Here is a 15019-nt window from a genome sequence, read left to right on the forward strand (position 1 = left end):
TCACATGAGTGTCTGTGCTATTTTCACTGCATGCACTTTGAGCAGGGAACAAGGATCCCTCTCTATTTAAGTGGCATACAGTTCCTAGATGGATGGCTATCCTGTGCTGGTAATGATAGGTTAAGAAGGTCTGGCTCCAAGCCCTCCCTTTTGTTATCACTTTAAAAGTGTTCCTATCTCTATTCAGAACTAGAGACTCTGTTTAAATAAAGTTCAAGTTGACCTTCCACTAAAAATAGGATATTGTTCAACTCATCAAAAAAAAAAAAAGGACAAAAAAAAATTCCATGATGTGCTACTAAAACATTTTTAAATTTTATTTTTGTTAAATGCAGTCCCCTCATTTCCCCTTTTTGTTATTTGCTGAGGGTTATCTGTTGCAACATTATACTACATTGTTTTGCTTAACAAATGTCTATCTCTTACTCAGTTGCAATGAGGTAAAAAACCATGGTTTTCCCTTCTCTTTGTAGAGCTGCTACTCTTGCCAACTGATTTTCATGTTTCATACCCACGCGTTACCCCAGGATGCTTCATCATCACGTACCTTTTTATGTAACTATTTTCAAATTGATACAAATGTTTGCATTATTTGTTTTGCCCAGTGACCCAAATAGTATAATCCTTCTTCCCTGTTGTCTACAGACACACACAAAACAACCCCAAAATTAAGAGTAGCATATGTGATTGATACTTCTTAAGTATACATTAATTTTGAGATGATACGCATGAAAATAAAAGAGAAATGGCTCTCAGAAACTGCATCATTTTGGATGTTGGCAAGCAGCTAGTTAGCTAGCACCTACAAAAGCATGATCTAAAAAACAGGGGACAGAAAAACAGTATTTAAGCAAAACCATAATCCCACCACACCATGCCTGTATACATGGACAGACCTCTGACACGCACATTAATTCTTCCAATGGGGTTCTTGGTGCTGAACGGCACCCTATTTCCTCTATCAACTCAGACAACCAGTTTCAAATCAAAACGTGGCTCAGAAGAAAAACCCTACTTGGTTGATATACCATTTCTGGTGAAACAGCTTCAGAAATAAAAACTAAAGACACTCCTGCCCATTTTGACCTCCGCTCTCATTCCAACTCAAAAGGATTTGGCTAAAGAGCAACCATAAAAAAAAAACCCAAAAAAACTCCCAACCACCAAACTTTGTTCCAAGGTGGATTAGTTTCCTAACATCAACCAACTGATTAGGAATAGGAGAGAACAGCAACAATTCATTATGCATTTTTTTCTAAATGCCTGTCACCAGGTCTAATTCTTTGCTGTTGGATGTCTTTTGGGCTTCACTAGGTCTGAACATAGCTGTTGTCTTTAATAAGAGGAATCCAAATGGATTTTACATAATGGAAAATTGTCTTAGTGTACATAAAAGTTTTTTAAATACGCCAACTGTTATACTGAATGTAACAGCCCTCCATTACCCCTCACTTATAAACAAGTGCCTTTTATATTTTAAAATCAAAAATAATTGTATAAAATTGCCTTGTACAGTAATTCAGTATTTTCAACACTGAGGTGATAAATGTACATTTACATAAACCTTCCTTGCATTAGATGCAGAACCCAGCAAAGTACCAGGAGGTAAGTTAAACTTTTTAAAATAACAGCATCCATGCAACATTTCATCCTTCCTTTTCCAATATTTCAATAGGTTTTTTCATATCTGGAAAATACGCAAACACATTGCACAACTTTGGCTACTGGCTTCAACTGACAAGACCATGATGATTTAAAATATTCAGAACATTTTAAAAATCATGTTTATAAGTTCTTTTTCTAGAAAGTTGGTTAAGAAAACCAGCTTTTTAACTCAAACTTTTGAGGCGATTATTTGATTAAGCAACTATAGTTCCATTCACAGCTTCATGTACTTTCACTAAGTGGAAAATTCCCTTCATTCCTCTTCAATCTTACCTTTTCAATCAAGAATCTAACAAGAGATCCTAGAACAGCTCTGTGAAGAACTCCTCTTGACGCAGCTTGACTCCAGAGGCACTGACAGTGAGACAGCAAATGGTTGCCTGTCATTCCTAGTCTATGAGAAACAAAATAGGAGGGGAAGAGAGTCAAAATGGGGAGGGCAGTACCCATTTGGGACCTCCTCCTAAACTGTTAGCTCCTGACTTCACTGACAACTTGCTACTGAAAATACCACTTAAAGAAACCCCAAGCTCATTCCTAGTCTTGCAAACGTAGTTTGGCACTGAGCTTTTAGACCCTAAATCAGACACCATTGAAGTCAATGGCAAAGCCCCCTCAGAAATCAATGAGGTTTAGGTTGAACATGAGAGGGGAAAAGGGAAGAAGGAAAGCAAAGGCCATTATTGTAAAACCCAGATCAAATATAGTTGCAATGTGCATATCATAAAAGTTCACACAAACCATGCTGTACATGACAATCTTCTTCGTTTACCTTCACAAAATACTCAAAACATACTTCCAGATCAATAATCCCACATTTATAAGATTTCCCACCAAGGCAGCCATTTAAGAAATGGACATGAGTGAAGTTTTGCTAATTTGCTATTACAGCAAATTTGAGTACCCTGAAATGTAGTATGCAATAGCGCTCATACAAAAAAACTCTGGAAACTCGGAAAAGGCAGAGGTTGCTCAATACTTATATCTATTCTGCTAGAGACTCTATTCTGCTGCTTAAGATCTTAATGGTTTTAAACCATTCAGTCTGAAAATTGTATGAGGTCCATGTGTCAGGCTGAATTTTCTTTTTGGAAAATTTCAACCATGGCAGTTTGGCTATTTTTAGTTGATTTAGAGGTAAAAAGGGCACAGACAGCCTGAAGGTTGAGGTAATCTGACACCAGCTAACAGCACTGGAGAGGCTCAACTAGAAGAAAAAAAAGAGACCTGAGGAATGAGTACATATTGTGACTACTCACAGGTGAGGAAAAAAATACAAGACTTGGACAGACATAAGAGACAGTGCTGAAATAGTTGGAGGGAAGGGGGGGGGGCAGGAATCAATCACATTTGGGCCCTGTCATGCAATGGCCAACAGATTTCAGTACCATCTTCTGCACTTAAAGCTGCATAGAAGGAAAATATTTGAAAGTCAGATAAAAGGTGTATACACATCATACAGAAGATTTTGTTCCCCTGCAAAAGCATCAAATATTATTCATAGAAACTAAGCAGACTTTCCTAGATAATATAATAATTTATTATGGGGAAATGTACCTGGTATTGCCATGTTAAACTTACAATTTTATTCATAATTCATTCCTCTCAGAATTTTTTCAAGGTTCAACCTTGAAAGATAATCCTTTCTTTGCTCACCCTCAACTCATGAATTTAGAAGGTACAAACAACAATAGTCAGAGAAGAAAGCTGCTGGACTAAGAAAGATTTAATTTTCTGAGCAGTATATTAAAACTGTGACGCAATCCACGTCACGTCTAAATCTTACTAACTACAGTTAGTATTTCTCAGCACTTCTTAGCTCTCTTATTTACTTCATGAATGTTATTTGAAACTTAAGAACAAAGAAAAATGCAATTCACTTAACTGCAAGATTCAATATAGACAAGTGGAGTTATGCAGATGATACCTATTACACTTTTTTTAATCATCAGATCTTTGTAACTACATCACTGCTTCATTTAGGAAGCAAATTACTACAGTGGTGAACAGAGATCCTCCTTATTTTAATAGGTACACTAAAGAGAGGTGTGGAAAATGCTAGTTTTATTTAAAGTTCTTTGTCCTGTCATCTGCGTTATCAAATGAGGAATGGGATTCAGTTGCTTAAGCTAAGCAGCCAGTGCCATTTTAGATACTGTAGGGTATCCATCATACAAGCCTCTAGGGTACTGCAGGTCTCCCATAGACTTCAACGACATATGCCAAGGCTGGACATGGGGACGCTTTATGAGGCCAAAAGTATCTACAATGGCTCTAGACACCTATGTTCAGGCACCTGAATCATTCCCAAGTTGTCTTTATCTTAACAAATCCTATTAATTTGTTGCTCTAAAGCTTTTCTACTTGAACTTAGGTTTGATAGGTCACCTGTGAAACACTTAAAGTGGTAGGCACATGTCATTACAAGTAAGCATTGCAAATCGTGAAGTTATGCAGTACCCACTGCAAATGCCACTGTAGCACCAATTCTTAAGTACCATTAAAATACTCCACACACAATATCTGAAAATATGTTAATAGTATGGATTAATGTAAACTACTATATATTATACTTTTCCACCTTGGCTGCCTTCCAGATTTCCTTAACAGCCTTCTTGTAACCTTGTCCAAGCCTCTTTAACATTTGCTCTCTATTAACTAGTCGTAACTCCTTATCTCATAACTTTACATCTTGCTGAATTTCATCTCCTGACTTCTATACCTAGCCCATCTTTCACTAACTTCACGGAGCAGTTTTAATCTGTTGTTGTGCAATGTTTTGCTGATCAATACAATCCGATGGCACCCACTCAGAACAATGAGTTCTCACCACAGAAATACCAGTCATTTTGCTGTGAAAACTATGTTAATCACAAAACTTGTTAGGGTTTTTCCTCAATTCCCTTGTTCTCTGTCTACATTTATTAAAAAAAGAAAAAAGTGTATCTTTAGATAGATGAAGTTATTCCTTTGTTCAAAGACTTCTGTCCTTTTTTGTTACATTTAATAAATTTACAAAATAGGTGATCACTCGTTCAGGTACTTAGAGAATTCAGTAGCTTCTTCTAGGCCAGCAGTTTGGCAATTCCTCTGACAAATTACAAGAGCTCTATATGCTGGAGTTATTTCATTCTCTCATACCAAGGAAGTTTATTCTTCAGTTTTTTAAAACAAAATGAACCAACCAAGCAGCATATCCACTAAGCAATTTCAAAAGGTTTAACCCAACAGAGAAAAAGAAGCCAACAGCAAAAGGACACAAAACCCTACTCCCAACCCTTCTTTCCCTCCATTTCTCTCTCCAATTCATGGTGCTTGTTCAGACAGACTACTTCAAAAGCTCTGGTAACTTCAGGGCTGCAGTCAGAATTGGCAGGTTTTGAACAAGGGTCTTGCCATCCCAAACCAATAAAAATAAGCACCTTGTTACAAAAGGCCCTGAAAGCACTTCCAAATTTTGCTGAGGCAGTTGCTGGTAAAGGCTGAGAGCACTGTTTGCACTAATATGCCAGAAACAGGGCAGCAGAGGTGAGTGCATTCATTTCCCTGGCAAGCGGTCTGGCAAAATGGATGAAAGCAGAAGACACTACACTAAAAGACATCTGTCAAAACCCCTATATTAAATATATTTTTGTGTACTTACATGCTTACACCATTCATGCTACAGAAGTCAGTTTAAAATCCCAAAACAGCTCTGAGCAAAAAGCAACCAGGTCCATGATACACCAGAGTACTACCACTGTATCTAGAAATGCCTCTCTGAGACACATTCTCTCTTCAGTAAGAGGAGACGTTCATATACCTCTTCTCTGCCCCTGAGCGTCTTCCCAGTTTCATACATCAAGGGGGCTGTCTGTCTCAACAGCCTGTGGAAGACATATCCTTCCGGTACAACCTGCATTCTAACATGCCTAGTTCCCTGTTCCCACCTCTCTCCCCTCCCGCGCTCTGCCTCTTCTCCTCCTCCACAGGAGGACACAGGTGCTCTTGCCCCATTACTTGAGGCAGGCACGAAAACCCACCCGGACTGAGGGCGGATCTGAGGTGGGGGCAGCCGACCCCCTGCTGCCCTCTGTTCCTCACCCTGCTCTGGCCCTGGCTCGCACCCGAATAGGAACAGAACGACGACACAGCCCGTATTAACCGCCTGACAGGAGAGGCGGAGAAACTACGTTGCTACCTCGCCGCAGGACCACGCTCAATAGCTCATGGCGCGCCAAGCGCCGCAGCCCCTCCCCAACGGCTCTGCGCGCGCCACAGCCCCAGCGGCCGCCTTCCCGCGCACCCCTGGCCGGCACGGGTTGCGCTGAGGAGACGCTTCGCTTCGCTCTCTGTACTGTGACAGGTAATTTATAGAGGGACTCTCACACCTTTAATTCACCCACTGCCCGCCAAACTGCTGTTTTATCAACAAAGTTTCTTCTTTTACACCGTGCGATAAACAGCTCCTGTTCTGCAGTCTGTTTGCAAACAGCACCTACCAAGAAAGCTGTTGCCTAAACAAACTTGTGAGAAGACCTGCCACCACAATGCCACTTCAGCTCCCAGGGATTGGAAAACGAAATTGCCACAAACAGATCCCGCTATTGGCAAATGTTCCTGTCAGATCCACTCCCTAGCAGTAGTTGTGAGAATTGAACATAGAGATGTACACTAAGCCTATTTGGGTTTTTTTTAAGTTAAATCGTTTTATGTCAGTGTTCATGTATCACTCCTGACATATGTGATTTTTTCAGGTAGTAGGTTTTCCTGCCTGTTTTACTAACTGACATGGGTTTTCTTCCTTTGGTTCACAAGGTGAGGTTCTGCTTTTGTATGTTCTGCTGTAGGACTCAGGATAGAATTTCACAGCTTTGAATGAGAGCTAGACCTAGACAGACCCAGCACTTCTGGCAAAGCACATTGGAACTTCAATAAATCAAATTTCAAATCAAACAAGGTATCCATAAAAATAAATCAAATTTCAAATCAAACAAGGTGTCCATATCTGCATTGAGTGGACAAAATCTGTAGTGCATCCCAGTCTTGGTCTGTCATCATCCAGGTAAGGAACCTGGCGGATTAACATCAGGGTTTCATGCATCTCATGTACCTGGATTTCATTCCCATAGAACGCAAGTCAAAAATTCGTAACTGGTGAGCGGCTGAATCTGACCACAACATGGCATCAGGGCATGGACAGAATGTGTGACCAGACCCAGGACCTTAGATTTACCCCTGTGTCCGCCAGTATAGGTGTCATCATGTTTGCTTAAACAATTTAGAGTACACTAGGCCAAAGGAAATTTTAAAATCAAATTCTTTAACAAAATTTCACACTGCTGCAATAACTTCTGATGTTAGCTGTCACTTGAATCACTTCAGAAATAAAAGATTTTTTTTTTCTTTTGCAGATAGCACATTCCAATATTCTGACTGTCCATGTGCCTTCAACTATTATCTGTAAGTAAATTCAGTAATTAGTAAGTTCTTTCTATTTTCAGTTGCTTTACTAATTTATTTACTTTCAATGGAAGTACTGAGCAGAGTTAATGTATTTCACATTTGTACATTATTATTTAATCAAACTTGTCAGAACTGTAATTGAATCCATAAGCTATAATTTTATACAAACAATAGATAATATTTAAAGAGAGAACTCTCTAAAAACAGCATGCTTACAAGGCACTACTTCCCACTACTACTGAGAAGCCATGCAGTATGAAATTAGCAGTATGGAAGCTTAAATTGCAAAATTAATCATATCACCATGAGCATCAGAAATGAAACAGCAGTGCCTGCAGTTCCTGAACCCATGTTTTGGTCTTCTTGGGATCCACACAAAGAAAAGACACAAATCTCAAGACTTCCATTGCTTGAGTTTTATTTCTTCAAACTATCTTTTGGAATTTTCAGCAGGAATATTTTTCTTAAGTAGGAAACGTAGGCTATAAAGGTGAGAATAACCAAAGATCAAAAAAGATTAGAATATTCATGAAGATCACAAAGTTCTCAGACAATTCAACAAAAGCACCTTACCACTGTGTTTCTCCACATGCAGCCCACCAGTGACAGAAATATTCAACAATATAGACCTATAAAAATCAAACTTTTAACCGAGTGCTAATATTGTATACCATAGATTTCTGCACAAGCGAAATGCTAACAGTAGATGTGTAATTAGTAGATCTTCTAATATTGTATAACAACATATATGTAGAAGCTTAGTTTGAAACAAAGAGGACATTGAGCTTAAAGACCGGCGGTAAATTGACTTTAAAGGATAATCAAAGTTGCATCTGTTCTATCTGCTACTGAGTTTTAGCTTTCCTACATTCAAGGTCTTAAAATTCAAAATATACAAAGTATTTGATTTTACATATATAAAGAATTGCAAAGGTTTATTCCTACAATCTATCACTGAGGCTTAACAGGAATTAAAGTTAGAGTGGTCATTTACCCAGGATAATTGCAACCTGTCAATACTACAAATAGATTTTATGTTTAGGCACAAATGTGTGTTTCAGGGTTAAGCCAACCACTGGTCAACAGGGAGATTTTCTTATGAAGGGATTTTTTCATAATTGCCCACTATCTCATTTAAACTTTCTTCTAAAGCATCTGCTAATATGGAGGTACTAACACTAGATGCACCTACTGGTTTTACCCAGTATCCTAATTCCTCTGTGTAATGACAATGAGAAAAATAGCCTGTAAAACTGAGCAAAATCACAGTTTTTAATTACAACTATTAAGTAGACTCTGTATATATTATTTTTATGGGGAAAAAAAAAAATCTATCAAACTGGAAAAATATGATGAAATGAAAAATGCAAAACAAATTTTTGTTGCAAAACAAAGTCTTGTATTTTAAGATTTGAATCATACAAAAGGGAACAACTCTTTGAAGTAAATCAGGGTCTCCATACCTACGTAGGGATTTGTGCTCAGAACAGGGACAAAAGTCAAGCAATACAGAATGGGAGCCAGAAGCATATTTTATTTTCATACAGGTGGTAAATATGTTACTTTTTATGTACGGTGTTGCAGATGGCATTGTGAAAGCCAGGTCTAATTAATAATCCTACCATGAGGGTATTTTTGGCACACAGAGTAGCATTGGCATATGATATTTAGCATACTCGGATTTTGAAAGCATATCCACTTAACCTGCAACACTAGACATATTTGCCTATCCACTTACCTTGTTTCTGTTTTCATAAAAATTCAGTAAATGTGTGCATAAAACAGCTGCAAGTAGAAACAGGGAATATGCTTTTTGTATAAAACCCAACAAATCTGATAAAAATGCATTAAGGAGAAAGGCTCCAATCCAGTAGTGCACTGCACACATGCCTAAATTTACTAGGATTATTTACTTAAAAATAAGAATGCAACTAAACATTTGGCTGTGTTGACACCTACAATGATGTTCAGTGATATGATTTGATAATCTTGTAACACTGAACCTTTAAATTCATTAAAATTTAAGTAGAACTAATAGCATCTTTTTAAAAAGGATCCTTTACTGAACATATGAGAAGACTACAGGGAAAAGCAGACTCTATACAGTCTGTTAACTTTAAGAGCCACATTTTCAAGAGTTAGATGAAAGCTTCAACATAAAATTGTATGCCTCTTTTTGCATATGCATGGATGTTTAGACATGTAAATTAAAATTTAGCTGCATAAGTAGGATTAGCAAACAGTACACGTTTATTCACACACTTGTGTTGACAGATGTCATATTTCCTTGATTTAAAATGTTGCTTTAACTAAGTTGATTAAGCATCTGTGAGCAGAGCCAGACAGATGCACAGGAAACTGCAGCTATGTTTGCATACAACGAACATGTCAGTCAAAAGCCTCAGCACTTTTTCAACACTACCCTGCCAACAGCCTTAAGCCTTTGACCAGAAAGGACCAGCACTAGAACAGTTTGGTTTACATAACTATCAGGAATTTTTTGTTGTTTTTCTAGATAACGTCTATAAAAAAATACCTTGTGATACCAATTAATTCCATGGAAGCTGCCCAGCAGCTATTATATTGCGACAAGTTTTGTCATCTTTGACAAGTTAACAAACAAGGAAAAGTTCTGCATGTCATAACCAGGGACCTGAGCCATACGGGTCCTCCAGTTCTCGCCATCCTCTAGTTGCAATTCAGTCCCAGAATAAATTCCATATTCACAAAAATTACAGCTATCCATAGCAGAAAAAGAAAATGGCAAAATAACATATATTCCATGAGAACCTTTCTCTGTTTCAGGACAGAGAAGGTTTTATTAGAGTTGTGTCTCAGAAACCATATTGGTACTCAGTATTCGTATCTGAGGGAGACCAGAAGAGGGGAAGCCAGAGCAGAGCTCTGACTTTAAGTAACAAAGGTGCTAAAAGGTTCTAAAAGTGCTACCATCCCCCAACCAGTAATTAATGTCTTAATCTCAATAAAGGAAGGGGTTTAATCTTTTCCATTATCCAGATACACATCTGCAATATCCATTAAATAGCCTTGAGGTTTAAGATAGCAGGATTCCCTTCAATATCTCTGATGTTAATGCATGATTACTAGATCAGATTGTGTCAAGTCTTAAGCACTTTGGTGATTGAAAGTTCTCTTGCATTTTATCATACCAGAAATAGCATTTCAGTCGTTAGCAATAGATCCTAGTGCTGTAAATGCGGAGTCAAGCAAATAAAGCGAAGCAGGTAAAATACTTCACAAGCTAGCAATTCCTTAATACAGAATTTTAGTATACTTCTGTCAGAATGTTTTCAACCAAACAGAAGGAAAGTGGAGCACCATTGTACTAGCCCCAACAAAGAGACAGGAGCCACAAAACAAGGAAGCACAATGCTAAAAAAGGGGAAGGGACTGACCAGGTTTGATAACAAACAGGGAAGAGGAGCACAGTACAGGGTTCTGAACTAGGAAAGGAAGTAGGAAACATACCCATGTCACGGAAGAATTACCTAGGTTCTTTTTTAAATAAATTGTGCCAGAAAGCACAGTATGACGAAATGCAAACTTCTTGAAACTTGACAACTCTATTGACTACTTAATTAGGGAGAATTCTCATAGAGCATGCAAAAAAATCATACTAAATTAGTATCTGTTTCACAGGCAAATTAATTTGGTGTAGTGGTTAGAATTGTAAGTGATGAATAATAGCTTTTCATTTTATTTAGCATTCATATCTAATAGTCTCCAAATGTCTTAATGGAACTAGCAACAAAAACTTGGAGAAAAGCTAAATAAAATACTCTTCCCCAAATGATCCTGAATGATTGTAAGGACACTGTATTTAAAAAAAAGCACACCAGAAATAACATGCATTTAACATCAGTCTTACACCATGAATATATCTATTATGCATAAGAGAGATGGAAACAGCAAATGATCCCTAAAGGGCTTTTCAGTGATATCAGAGATGCCATAAGAACTCCCAAAGTTTAGGATAAATAAAATACAGAATGTTTTAATACAGAGGAATAATGTTAAAAACTAATTCTGTATTTAAGAATTTGAATAAGTGGACTAAGAGTAAGGGTGTACAGCACAGCATGAACCAACTAGTATGTCGGCGAGTTTATGAAACAATAGGCTATAGGGGCAGGCTATAACATGATTATACAGCAGCTCCAAAATGAAGCCACTTTTGACTCTGTACCTGACACTGGTCCCCAAATCCATTCTTAGGCACACAGAATGGAAAATTTTAGCCATATAGGGTTTTCTGAAGTAAATTCTTATTTTTATTGATTGTATGGTTTAGGCATTCAGCTTTGTTAAATGATCTACAAAGCTAATAGATAGAATGAGAGAAATACAGAAGAAACATACTTCAGTATGCAGCATTATTTTTGCTATTGTTATTCATTAGTTTCTTGAGTAAGAAAACATGAAATTCTGTAGTCTAGTGGTGCTAGCATTATCTGTTGTAACACACAGTTTGTGTTTGGTTCATTAATTCATTCACATTCTTCAACGGAGATGTAAAATTTACTCTTGAATATTCTAAGTTACACATAAGCACTAAGTTACTGTTCCACTGCCATTACTGTAAATGTTTCTTGTTAACTTAGGCAGAATCTAATCTAATTTTTCTGTTGCGAGCATCACAGACATAACATATTAATAGATTTCTAACAGGAATAAATGTTCAAACTATTGCATTTGTAAAGCTATAGAGATTGATTAAGTAAAAAGCCACAGAGCAAATGTGTGAGAAGAGATGGAATAGGCATTACCAAATGAACATTGTACTTGAGGTCAAAAAAGGCAAGAAAACTGAAGCGTTGAAGTGCTTGGGGCTCAGTCCTATATTTCTAAAGACGACAGTAATAATATAGAGATTGATTAATGCTGAAGAATACATTTGCATGCTGATTATCACGTGTGCATTTTTTCTACCGGTTGGTTAAACTGTCCATATTCCTATTAAAGATTTTGCAGTATCTGTCCTCTTTACTTACAGAAGTTAAAGACATGAAAAAAAAAATATAGGCAAACCTATCCTAGTACCATTATTTTATATAACAGTCCTAAACCAGATTTTTCTCTCTCCGTTATCTGTTCCAGGGTGCAGCTCTTGCTAGTTTTAAGTGACTGAGAAATAAAACTTTTAAGATTCCTTTGGGAGATAAATTTACTTTCCAAAATACACTTATCCATTGGGAAATTTTATCTGTTATCCTATGTTCATTTTTGACCAGTTAAATCTTCATTAAAAGCCCATGAGATATACTAAAGCTTTTCTTAGTGTTTACTTCACATTTAGTACTGCCATGAAGAAAAATTCTAAGCACTGATGGTTTTCATTTAGTTTGCATTTCCAAAGCAAGTACATTATAATTGCATTTTCAGTTTATGAAAACTTTCTAAATACCACAATCCTTCCTGAAGGCTGTCAGCTGTAATTTTTATTCCCATTGAAAAACAGGTGCCATAGGTTCAAAAATTCTAAAATTATAGAACAATACATTCATAAAGCAATGTTATATGCATGAATTCTGATAATGAACTAATTCTTTGACAATATCATTGTATGCAAATTAACCATACGTATGCGTAAACATTGCTAACTTCAGCCTATGACACATCAAATGCTTTAGTTAGGCTTTTAGTCTCATATCTAGTCATCTTCAGGGCTGCTCAATGGCTACTGGAAAGTATTTCTGAAGAATTGCTCCTACCATTCTGAAATAGGCAAGCTTACTTGCCCACCCTCTTTGATGTCTGTAAAAGACGACCTGAGCAGCTGGCTGGGGCATCTGAAAGCCAAGTGCCTTACTTGAATGCTGGGGAAGCTCTATCCTACTCAAACTGCCCGAGACCAGTTTTCATTTGACATATCTCCCCTTACATTGCCTCAGCCTCTTAAAGGTAGCCTAATATCTCAGACTTTAAGGTCTTTAAAATAAGATTATGTACAGTAGATAGCATGCTTTATTAATTAAACACCTGTACGTGCAGAGGTTCTCTAGCACTTGGCAACAGACCTTATTACATTTCAGGAATTTCAGAGTTTTACTTCAGGCTTGTATCTCAAGATTTTAATTACTTTTTTAGATATTGTTGAGTTTCCCTATCTCAGTATCTAGGACTTAACACTGCAATGCTAATTTAATTGAGGCTTTCTTTAGAATATTTTTAGTGATTTGTGTTGTAGTTAGATCTCCTTCTGTCTTGGGAACACCATAGCTTCATAGCTAAGTGCTAGAATTCAAATAGCACTCTGCAAATGATACCATTCTTCCCTAATCCATTTTTGATCACTGCTCATCTTCAAAGATCATTATATGAAAGTGCTTAAACCTGCTCCTTCTGCATGTGGTACCTGCAACACATCCTATCTGCTCTTTTACTTGCAGCTTACACAAAGAACACTGGAGGTCACTCTAGCATTGCTCAAGTAACAATTTTCTCTGAAGAGAGACAGACACCAAGTTTTTCACGATCCAATTGAATGTAGTTGGTTAAATATAACACTTTGTGTGTCATTTACACAAGTCAGCCAACTTTTATGATATGTTATGTTTTACTGAAATTGCACATTAACTCAAGTCCTAGATTCATGTGAACACAAAATAAAGGTAACTATCATTTAAAGAAAAAAATAAATTTCTTCTTAGTCCTGCTAGGAAATAAAGGCTCCCAAATTCAAAACATAAAAGTTAGAGATTGCAAATTGTGAGACAAAAGGAACACTGAGTCTGTTTCCAGGTTTCAATGGCTCAGGATACTGCATGTATGTTTTAGATGTCTCTTTACAAGTCTGTGTTCATTGCAACCTGGCAAAAGCCTATGGGCCTGGAATGGTTAGGCTATAGGGTTTCACCTTCCAAGGAATGCCTGATGGAGAAAAACTGAACTCAAGTGTTTCCTCAAACTCCAGATCCAAACGCTCAGACCTCAGTGGTCTTAGAAATGCATTGGCTGTTCCTACATAGCTGTCAGCCACCCAGGGGTTTCCAGGTGGACAATTCATAAGCGGTCCGTGTGTCTTTGTGTCACTGCACAAAACTGTGCTCAAGTATACAGTGCGCCAAAGGACATGGTCTAGTAACCTTGGTTTTGGCATTAAATAAGTTTGGTTTAAAGAAGCAGCTTGGATTTGCTAATAGGTAGTGGGGGCATTTCCATTGAATCCAAAGGCTGAGTATAGTCTGAGCTCTGTATTCAGTCAATGTCTATAACCACCCCTCTCTTTCTTCCAAGAAAATAAGTTCTTTTGTTGCTGAGACCACATTGTAATTTATTTTTGCTGTGTCTTGTTTGGGTTTTCTGCGTTTTGCATGGCTTCAGAATATAATTGTCTTTCCAGCATAATTTTCAGTAGATTTAAAACACATGTCTTGACAAGGAGATCAAATACAAACTCCAAAACATGATTCCATAATTTAGTATTGATGCCAATTAACTTCATTCCTGAGACACAGGAATTGTGCTATTATAGTTTGGGGCAGCTGTTAGAATAGAGGTCAAATAGCATGAGACCTCAAGTGATGTGAGTATTTGCATAGTACAGACATTAATGGTACCATTCACATTGATTTTGCTTGCTATCAAACCCACGTAAATAGTAACAAACATACTGATTCTTCATTTTCTCTTGAACATTTTCCTTATGCAGCTCAAAACCTCTCTGTAGATAAGTAACAATTTCCATATTTTCTCAGCTTACAGAAGAATTATCCTAATAAAAAGCTATCAAAAATTCTTAACTAAAGAATTGTATTTAACATTCCAGTCAAGAAAAAGAGTATTTAGAAGAGACCTTCCTTCAATAAAGTACAGGAAAAAGTTGTCTAGAGTTCTCAGGAACCACTGTACTAAGTACTACTTAGTACTAAGTACTACTTCAGTAGAA

General features: G+C 37.2%; 2 protein-coding genes across 2 annotated transcripts in view; both read right to left on the reverse strand.

Annotated features, from left to right (window-relative positions):
• CTNNA3 (catenin alpha 3) overlaps positions 1–1998 on the reverse strand; it is a 546120-nt gene extending 544122 nt beyond the window's left edge. The window contains exon 1 of the mRNA XM_050898633.1: positions 1939–1998. The gene's annotated coding sequence lies outside the window, so the exon portion shown is untranslated. The remainder of the gene's footprint in view (positions 1–1938) is intronic.
• Positions 1–15019, reverse strand: part of DNAJC12 (DnaJ heat shock protein family (Hsp40) member C12) — a 375633-nt gene that overhangs the window by 339714 nt on the left and 20900 nt on the right. The gene's annotated exons all lie outside the window — the stretch shown is intronic.

This window comes from Gymnogyps californianus, chromosome 6 (assembly GCF_018139145.2).
Source record: "Gymnogyps californianus isolate 813 chromosome 6, ASM1813914v2, whole genome shotgun sequence".
Lineage (NCBI taxonomy): Eukaryota > Metazoa > Chordata > Aves > Accipitriformes > Cathartidae > Gymnogyps > Gymnogyps californianus.